Source organism: Rhincodon typus, chromosome 2 (genome assembly GCF_021869965.1).
Source record: "Rhincodon typus isolate 14 chromosome 2, sRhiTyp1.1, whole genome shotgun sequence".
Taxonomy (NCBI): domain Eukaryota; kingdom Metazoa; phylum Chordata; class Chondrichthyes; order Orectolobiformes; family Rhincodontidae; genus Rhincodon; species Rhincodon typus.
The window spans coordinates 126,170,547-126,181,710 of NC_063333.1; positions in this window are offsets into that span (position 1 = coordinate 126,170,547).

Sequence of the window (11,164 nt, forward strand, 5' to 3'; positions counted from 1 at the left end):
AATGAGACCAAGTTAAACGGTAAAGGCAGTGTTGCTAATCCTAGTACTAGGCAGAGAAGGCAAGAGTACGACAGGAAGCAAGAGAAGTTTGGGTTAAACTGCATTTATTTCAAAGCAAGAGGCCTGACAGGTAAGGCAAATGAACTCAGAGCATAGATGGGTACATAGGACTGGGATATTATTGCTATTACATAAACATGGCTGAGGGAGGGACAGAACTGACTGCTCAATGTTATGGGGTACAGATGCTATAGGAAGGATAGAAGGGGAGGCAAGAGAGGAGGGGGAGTTGCATTTTTGATTAGGGAGAACATCACGGCAGTACTGAGAGAGGCCATTCTTGGGGGTTCGTTCACTGAGTCTATATGGGTAGAACTGAGAAATAAAAAGGGGAAGATCACTTTGATAGCATTGTACTATACATCCCACAACAGTCAGTGGGAGATTGAGCAGCAAATATGTAACGAGATCGCAGATAGTTGTAAGAATAATAGGGTTATATTGGTAGGGGATTTTAACTTTCCTAATATTGACTGGGACAGCCATAGTGTTAAGGGTTTGGATGGAGAGAAATTTGTTAAGTGTGTTCAGGAAGAATTTCTCATGCAATATGTAGATGGCCCTACCAGAGAAGGGGCAAAACTTGATCTCCTCTTAGAAAATAAGGCAGGGTAAGTGACTGAAATGTTAGTGAAGGAACACTTTAGGAACAGTGACCATAATTCCATTAGTTTTAAAATAGCTATCGAAAAGGATAAGTCTGGTCCACATGTTAAAGTTCTAAATTGGGGCAAGGCCAAGTTTGATGGTCTTAAACAGGAATTTTTAAAAGTTAATTGGGGAGGCTATTTGCAGGCACAGGGATCTTTGGTAAGTGAGGGGCTCTTAAAAGTGAGTCAATGAGAGTTCAGGATCAGTATGTTCCTGTAGAGTGAAGGGTAAGGCTGGCAGGAGTAGGGAATCCTGGATGACTAGAGTTATTGAGGCCCTGGATTTGAAAAAGAATAAGGAACGTGACATATATAGGCAGCTGGGAACAAGTGAATCCCTTGAGGAATATAGAGGATATTGAAGTACGCTTAAGAGAAATCAGGAGCGCTAAAAGGGGACACGAGATGGCATTGGCAGATAACGTAAAAGAGAATCCAAAGAGATTCTACAAGTACATGAAGGACAAAAGAGTAAATAAGGAAAGAATAAGGCCTCTTAAAGATCAACAAGGTCATCTACGTGTGGAGCCACAAGGGATGGGTGAGATTCTAAATGAATATTTCTCATTGGTATTTACAGTCGAGAAAAGCATAGATGTTAGGGAACTTTGGGAAATAAATAGTGATGTCTTGAAGAGTGCCCACATTATAGAAGAGGAGGTGCTGGAAGTCTTAAAACACATTAAGGTAGATAAATCCCCAGGACCTGATGAAGTGTATCCCAAGTCTTTGTGGGAGGCCAGGGAGGAAATTGCAGGGTACTTAGTGGAGATTCTTGTATCATCGACAGCCACAAGTGAAGTGCTAGAAGATTGGAGGGTGGCTAATATTGTGCCATTATTTAAGAAAGGCTGCAGGGAAATGCTTGGGAGCTACTGACCAGTGAGCCTAAAGTCTTGCGCTGGGTACATTATTAGAGGGGATTCTGAGAGACAGGATCTGCAGGTATTTGGAGAGGCAAGGACTCATTTGGGGTAGTCAGTATGACTTTGTGGATGGGAATTGGTGTTTCACAAATTTGATTGCATTTTTTGAAGGGGTGACCGAGAAAGCAGATAAGGACAGTGCGGTAGATGTTGTTTACATGGACTTTAGAAAGGCCTTTGACAAGGTACCGCTTGGCAGGTTGTTGTGTAAGGTTAAATATCATAGGATACAGGGACAGCTGACCAATTGGATACAAAATTACCTTGATGGTAGAAGACAGAGAGTGGTTGTAGAGAGTTGTTTTTCAGACTGGAGGCCTATGATCAGCAGTATGCCACAAGGATCTGTACTGTGTCCACTGTTATTCATCATTTATATCAATGATTTGGATGAGAATTTAGGACATATGGTTAGTTCGTTTGTGGATGACACCAAGATTGGTGGTATGATGGACAGTGAAGAAAGCTGTCTGGGGCTGCAGCAAAATATTGATCAACTGGGCCAGCAGGCTGCTGAATGGCAGATGCAGTTTAATTTAGATAAATGCAAGATGTTAAATTTTGGTAAAGCAAACCAGGGTAGGACTTATATAGTCAATGGTAGAGTCCTGGGGTGTGTTTTAGAACAAAGAGATCTCAGAATACAGGTTCATAGTTCCTTGAAGATGGAGTCACAGGTAGACAAGGCAGTGAAGAAGGCTTTCAGCAAGCTTGCTTTCATTGGTCAGAGCATTGCATATAGGAGATGGGATGTGGTGTTGCAGCTGTACAAGACATTGGTGAGGCCACGTTTAGAGTACTGTGTGCAATTCCGGTCATCCTACTTTAGAAAGAATATTATTAAACTAGAAAGAATGCAGAAAAGATTTACTACGGTGCTACCTGAACTGGAAGGTTTGTGTTATAAGGAGAGGTTGGATAGGCTGGGACTTATTTTCACTGAGAGACATAGATAAGGCAGATGGTGGAAAGCTTTTTCCCATGTTATATAAAATCATGAGAGGCATAGATACCATTTTCCCAATGATAGGGGAGCCTAAAACTAGAGGGTATAGTTTAAGACAAGAGGGGAGAGAAACAGAAGGCTCCAGAGGGGCATTTTTTTCACACAGAGAGTGGTAAGCGTCTGGAACGGGCTGCTAGTGGTAGTAGTGGAAGTGAATGCAATTTAATCATTTAGGAAACATTTGGACAGGTACATGGATGGGATGGGTATTGGAGGGATATGGACCAAATTCAGGCAAATGCGACACTTTTAAATTGTGAAAAATGAGCAAGTTGGGCCAAAGGGCCTGTTTTCATGCTGTAGGCCTCTATGACTCTGACTGTCTAGTTATCCTGCAGCCACATCTCTGTAATTGCAATTGTACCAAAACCACTTACATCTATTTGCACAACTAATTCATCTACCTTATTGCTCATGCTCTGTGCATTAAGAGACAAAGTCTTTAGATTTGTCTTTTTAACCTCATTACATATTTTGCACTATGGCCCCATTTGTTTTCATCTAAAGAAATACTCATTAACACTGGTAGTGATTTATGCATATGTAATGTTTCATTTTGTGAATAAATCTGCAACTCAATAAAGATTGACTTCTGGTCTTCTCCTCCACTAATCGGTGGTGAGAAGTTGAACATTATTATGGCATCGATTTCATGGGACAGTCTTAATTGCTTCAGGACGAGAGCTCTGTCCTATCACGATGAAGCTGCCAGACAATTGAAACACAGCAACTCCGTAGTCCCAGCAGAGCTACCCGGGATTGGCAATACCAGCATACTGAACAACCCAGGCAAATCTGAAGTGGGGGTCTAAGCAGTGAAGGGGTGCACCACTGGGATTCAGGTCCCAGAGAGAAGTTTAAGAGAGGTGTGACTGGAGACAATGAGATCTGCCTCCAATGAATGCTGGTAATTTGCATAACAGGTCCCCTTCCCCCTCACCCGCCCAACACCCGCCTGAAACAATGACATAGGCTTCACCCTGTTGTTTAAGGCTGTTAGTACCTGAAAGGGTTAACTGACATCACAAGGTAAGCCCTGTCAATTAGATATAAAGGACTGTTTCTGGGAGGAGCTAACCAGTGCCCTATGAGTTCTTTATATACTCACCAGAGTTGTAGCGTTCCCCAAGTGCAATTATGCTTCAATGATTGCTCTTAGTGTTGACAACATGTAGATAAAGTAATATTGTGTACTTATTAAACTGAGCCGATTGTCTTACAAGACACTATTATGCATCTCAGATGTAATGTCAATAAGCATTAAGTAATATGTAATAAGCATTTATTATTTAAATCAAGACTGAGTCTTTCTTCTCTGCAAAGCATCCTTCCCCACAAGGGTATTAGTAGCTTGACTAACACCTGCAAGAGCAATTGCTGACAGTTAATTTACCCATAATACATTGGCAGACAAGTAACCAATATTTATAAGAAACCCCACCAAGGGTAAAATAGCAGAAGATGCTTGGATACATAAAATGATCATTAACCAGCCACTTAAAAGTTCAATGGGCCCAAGAGCAGGTGGGTAACACAATGCCTCTCATTTCCCCCTTAACATTTCTGGCAGATTGGGGGCAAGAAGGTGAGATGCCCCTCCACCTTCAAACACAGCGTGGAGTGTATAATCCAGCCCTATGAGTCCTTTTGCATTCCTAAAACTAACTGCAAACAACAACTGAGGAAGTCTCCCACTTAAAAAAGAAATCAGCACCCTCAAGCTGGAATCCATGGTCAAACTACAAATGACATTCTGAGTAAAAGTAGACCATTTTAGTCTCAAAGAACCTTAAGGAAAAACTGAAATAATAATTTGGTCATATTCTTTCATGTTGAAGGACAAGTAAATGAATCATTAAGAACAAAAAGCTCTCATCAAATAACCCACCAAACTTTTGTGGTATATCTACTGGGCTTAATTGTTTTCTGGGTTAGTTTGTACCTGATGAAAAATTAATAAAATAAATGTAATTAATATACATGCAGAGCACTTAGAAACGGATTTTTAGGGAGACAGAAAAGCATGCTTGAAATGTAACTAAAGGGTTGCTGATTAACAAGTACAGCAATACCACTCCAATGAGAAAAGCCTGCTAAGGGTCATACATACTGATGTGATTATTTCCTTGTAATTAACTGTTGGCTGTCGCTCTGCTCTACCTGTAGTGATTATGGCACAAGCTTTATCCTTCAATGTGAAGCTTATCACACATCAACAGCTTATGCAGAGTGCACCACCTGCATGAATAAATTCATCCTCATTATATGGTGTAAAGCGACATTTTCTATTGGTGACATTAGCAGAGAGAAACAGGGCACATTCATGTTAAATTCCTCTGTTTCGCTTCATGATGCAAGCATTAATATAGTTTTGATGAGAAATTAATCCCTGTATTAAAATAGGAAGTAAAGGAATGTAATTATTTTCATGTCAATTAATTGTCTGGAATTTTTGCCAGTGTTCTGCTTAAGCTAAGGTTTATTCACCACTTATAGAGTAACTTAGTTGGGTTCTGCTTTAGTTGACATTTTATATCTTAATATGATTTCCTTGGTGAGTAGCATGGGTTTATTGTCTGTGATATTAATGTCCCTTTTATGGCCATAGCCATATTTTCAAACCAAAATCTTATTTCACTTTGTCGGTTACTAGGGGTGGGAGAATGATATATCTAACATCCCACAACCTATATGTTCAACTGGAGAGGTGGTGGACACCCATAAGCATTAGATGAATACATTTGACTTCTAATGGTGAGTTAAGAGAAAATTTCATTGAGCGTGGAGCCAAATAATTCTGCGAGGCCCTCATTGCATGGTAAGATTTTTAGAGTTGTTTTCACAGATTCTTTTATCGTTTAATATGTAAGGCAGAATCACATATCTTGTTTAAACATTTTTAAATTAGTAAGGATGTTGCTGGATGTCCTGTCCTAATGAGGATTTTGTTATCCTGTTTCTCCTTCATGCATTCTATCCCTGACCACATGTCAGTGAAAATGTTACCTCTTTAAGAGCAAATACTTCGCAACTGCTGTTGTAAAAGCTGTTAGTTACATTTATCTGTCAGGAACACATCATTCTAGTCTCCCATGTGATGTAATGCACTTCACTGGTTTTGTGATCCAGCTCAAAAGAAGGCTTCAGCCTTTATATTTTTAAATAAGAAAATCTTCAACATTTCTTATATCTTGAAGAACTTACATGCTAAACAAAAGAAATTAGTTTTGGTTTCCTGATGGCCGATGCCCTATCTAAGGATCTGTCCAGTTTGCTGCAATTACAGAAATGGATGCAGCTTAAGTGTAAAGAACCCTGTTTTTGTCCAAATTATCTGTTGTCTACATCTGTTGTGCAGTTGATCTTCGTTTAGTTTTCCAAATATCTGTCACCGAGATATTGGCATCTTTCACAGGTGACCACTACTGCTGTCATGGTGTGAGTTTTATCTGATGCAGCAAAGTGTATTTTATTTTACATAACATTAGAAACTGAGTGTAGATGTTATGATATTGAAGAATCCAACAGAATGTATTGCAACTAACTGTTAAGAACAAATATTACAGTCTCCAGGTACATAAGGCTAGTGTTAAGCTATTAGCTTAAAACAGAAGAGAACACTTACAGTAAAATATCATGCTTCAGTGCTCTGAGATGAGGTGAAGTGTAAGATCCTGTGATTGTCAGATCATATGCCATGAAACAATGATGATATTGTGACCATATTTTGTAAAGCAATATTGGCATACTGACCATGAGACATAACACAACATTGGGAACAAAGAAGAAAATTCTCCCAATATCTGATATAATGACCACAAGTATTTGATTTGGAAATATAAATTGGAAACAATTATATATTTAGAGTATTTGTTATATTTTCACAATTCAAAGGCAAAGTGAAATTGTGTGGTCACTTAGTTACAGAAGACCATATAAGTTTGCTACAAGTTAGATTTTCATACCTCAGCAAGACACATGGTGCAAGGGTCTTTTAAAAAGTAAAAGCTCAGGAGCAAGATTTGGATTGATTACAAGTGGCCGTTTGTCATTGAACTGAGAGGAGAATGATCATAGTCATAGATTCATGTAGTTATAGAGTTATAGAGCATGGAAACAGACCCTTCAGTCTAACTGTCCACGTTGACCAGACACCCCAATCTGACCTAGTCCCATTTGCCAGCATTTGGCCCATATCCCTCTAAATCCTTTCTATTCATGTACCCATCCAAATGTCTTTTAAATGTTGTAATTGTACCAGCCTCCAGCACCTCCCCTTGCAGTTCATTCCACACATGCACCACTGTCTGTGTAAAAAAGTTGTCCCTCAGGTCACTTTCAAGTCTTTTCCCCCTCACCTTAAACCTATGCCTTCTAGTTTAGGACTCCTGTCCGTGGGAGAAATTCCTTAACTATTCACCTATTCATGCCCCTCTTGATTTTATAAACCCCTATAAGGCCACCCCTCAGCCTCTGACACTCCAAAAGAAAAGCCCCAGCCTATTCGACCTCTCCCTATAGCTCAAACCCTCCAATCCCAGCCACATCCCTGTAAATATTTTGTGAACCCTTTCATATTTAACATCTTTCCTATAGCAGGGAGACCAGAATTGAACACAATGTTCCAAAAGTGGCTTAACCAGTGTCCTGTACATCCGCAACATGACCTCCCAACTTCTTTAACCAATGCACTGACCAATGAAGGCAAGCATGCTAAACATCTTCTTCACCACCCTGTCTACCTGTGACTCCACATTCAAGGAAGTATGCACCTGCACCCCTTTGACCTCTTTGTTTGACAACACTCCACAGGGCCCTACCATTAGCTATATAAATCCAGCCCCTTGTTCCCCTACCAAATTGTAACACCTCACATTTATCTAAATGAAACTCCATCTGCCACTCCTTGGTCCATCTGATCAAGGTCCCATTGTACTATGAGTTTGGGCACAGACATGCATAAAGCCTTCAGCAAGCTATATAACATTCTCTTAGCCTATATTTAATTGTAACTGAAATAACAATGAAATAACACATATTGATTTTGCAAAAAACAGAAAAGTTTTAATTCAAGCCAAGACCTAAGTCCATCTGACTGACTACAGTTGATAACACTGCAATATCATCGCTGAAAATCAAAAAATAACTGAGAAATATTTGGCTTGGAATTGGAATGTGATCCACTTTCTTTATGCCTTTATTGTCTATATTTTCGATCCACAATACTTCTAACATGATTGTCTCATCTATACATCCCACAATGTCTGAATGAATGTGTGGGTATTTAGATATAAAGGGGGCATGGTTTAAGTTTTGCCACACACCAGGGAATTAGTTTCTGAGAATACATATAATTTTAGTTTGTGGTCTTGTTCATTGACGACGTTGGCATAAATTTCGACCGTGGTCACAGTCAGACCTGAACCAACATAGAGATTAAATAGGTTACATTTCACATTTAGGGTACCTCATGGAATCAGAAATCTTGATTCCCAATGCACTATTTACACCAGGATCATGCATCTGGTACTGTATTTGGCAAAAAGCAATATAGTTGTTGTTGTTGGCACCAACCATATTAACCCAGGACACCAGTGGATGAGGACCTCAGGATGGCATCCTAACTGAATATTTTCAGCTGCTCCTGGTTGTACAAGACATGTCCACCCCAACAAGGCATCATTCAGAAGGGTGATAGATGGCTTTCATATGCCTGGATGGATATTGCTGTATGACTCAAAAAGCTTAACACTATTCATGGCAAATCAATCGGCTTCCTCACCATTTCATCCACAAGTCTAAACCATGAGACATAACAAAAACATTGGGAAACAAGAAGAAAATTCTCCCAATACCTGATATAATGACTATAAATATTTGATTTGGAAATATAAATTGGAAACACTTGCATTCTTTCAACCCAGTCTACTGTCATTGCTGCTCACAGTGCAATCTCCCTTACATTGGCGAGAGCAAATTGAGACTGCTTTGTGGAACACTTCCGCTCTGTCTGTGGGAAAAACCCTGACCTTCTAATTGCTTCCCATTTCAACAAACTATCTTGCTCTCATGTGAACATTTTGGTCCTGGGCTGCTGCAACTTTCCAATGAAGCACAACCCAAGCTCAAGTAACACCTCACTTTACGCTTTGGCACTTTACAGCCTGTAATTAATATTAATATTAACATTAATATTCAATTCCATAACTTCACAGCCAGACCCCATTATGACTGCTCTCCATTTTTCATACATTCTCCCTCCAGGCCTCCCTATGACCTTGTCATGTTTGTGTCATGTTTATATCAAAAGTTTATTTGGGAGTAAGGCCAGGATGACTGCCTTTGCAATACTGTTATGTCATGGACGGCAGCGTTTAAAAAGGTGGCCTGACAGCCTTTCAGAGGCAACTAGGGATGGCCAACAGTGCCAGTCTTGTCAGCAATGCCTATGTTCTCAGAATGGACAACTTTAAAAAATGATGGTAGGTTCATTTAAGTTTTAAGCACTGCATTATATTTCATTTGAAAGATGAATCAGAAAATAGAGGTTTCGACTCTTGTGTTGCAGGAAAAGAAACAGCTTATTTTGTAATGTAAAGCAAAGGTAGAATTGAGTCATGTTAACTCATTGGTTACACAATAGCTTGTAACTTATGGGGGGAAACTGGCTTTAATACCTCTGTGAGACAAGATATCTTTGTGTTGAAGGAAAAAGAAACTGATCAGAAAGAGTTTAGGACTGATTTTAAGGAGCAGTTTGTCATAGAACTAAGAGATGAGATCATTTGGGCTCTCAGACTTCCAAAAGTCTGCAAGAAGGCCAGATTGTGTTCTTGCTGTCCTCCTGTGTATGAAAAATAAGTAGCACTCAAACACTCTGCCAACAAAGAAAACTTCTTGCTCAAATCAAGACCTAGGTCCAAATGACTGGCTACTGAATTACAGTTGACAACAATGTGATATCTTTACCAAAAAGCAAAAGAACTATAAGAAAGTCATCTCTTTTTGTTCCATCCCTTTTTGTTGGGACTCTGAACCCACAGGCTTCGTTTTGTCTATACTTTTCACTCATGATATTACTGCATATTAGATTACATTTGTATTGATAATAATATATTAATAATTGCATATTAGTCAGGAATAATTCATTTTGCCATGTGACACATTTGCTTTAATGAATAAGTAGCTAGTTTCTTGTTCAATTGTGAAACTTGCTGTGACCTTCTTTTGTCTTGAATAGTAGCCACATTCAAACAAACTAACCATTCTGCAACTAAATTGGTCATATTTCACATTTGTGATCACTCAAGAAACACTGTGGCTTGATTTTTAGTGCACTTTTCCCATCAGGATTGTGACTAATTTTACAAGTTGATTTTGAAAAGCATTAGCACATTACCACATAAAGTATTTAATGCTAGGCTTCTAACACAAATCTACATGCACATTTGTCCTCCTATGAAACTGCACATTTAAAAATATGATAAGCAAAATACAGCAATAAGAAATGCTTTAAACAATGCTGTCATTACCTTAATCTTCCTAACAATCCCTATATCTTTGGCATATATTTACTCTGTCATATGTCTGGTGACCAATGAGGTGTCAATTTTCTTCTTGACTGGTTAAGTGATTAGGTGTCACTTTCACTTCCATTTCCAATCGGTTGTTTTCAATATTTGTTGCTCTTTCATTATTCATCAAGCATACAGTATTATGCAAAATCTCCAATTTCAATGCTTTTTTCCCAACGACATTTCAGCAAAAAATTACCAATCATATTCAGCAAACTCCTACAGATCAATTCCTGTGCATCCTTAGAAACATAGCTCCCCCAGCGACTCTCAGCATTGTAGTCTGAGAATACCAGTAAATGCATTTAATACAAAATCTGAAATCTACCTTTGCACCATGCCGGATTTCAGATTTTGTATTAACTTCCTCGGACTACAATTCTAAGGAGTCACTGGGGGAACTACACGTCTTAGGATACACAGAAATTGACCTAAAAGAGTTTACTGAATTTATCACCTAGCACTCCAAGTTCCAGAATGACTCCCCGCTAGATTAAAACAAAAGCAAAATATTCTTGGTGCATCAAAATCTGAAACAGAATAAGAACAGAAAACATTGATTCTCAGCAGGTCCTGCAACATCGACGGAGAGGCAAACTGAGTTAACATGTCAAATCGAATATGACACTTTTCCAGAACTGAAGGAAGGTGGGAATGTTTCATATTGTTGAAAGATTAAGTGGAGGAAGAACAAAGAATTTGGTGGTATGGGATGCTGTAGGTGATAAGAGATCTTAAATTACAAAGATTTCATAGAAGAAAACATAACAGTTATGGTAAAGAAATAAGGAAGTGAACCAAAACGAACAACAATACTCCAGGTCCACTATCACCAGGCCCTGTATAGTAGGAGCAGGACTTCCCTATTCCTATACCTCATCTCCTTTGCTCACCAGCCTATAATTTTCTGGATTATCCCTGTTGCCCTTCTTAAACAAAGGAGTTGCA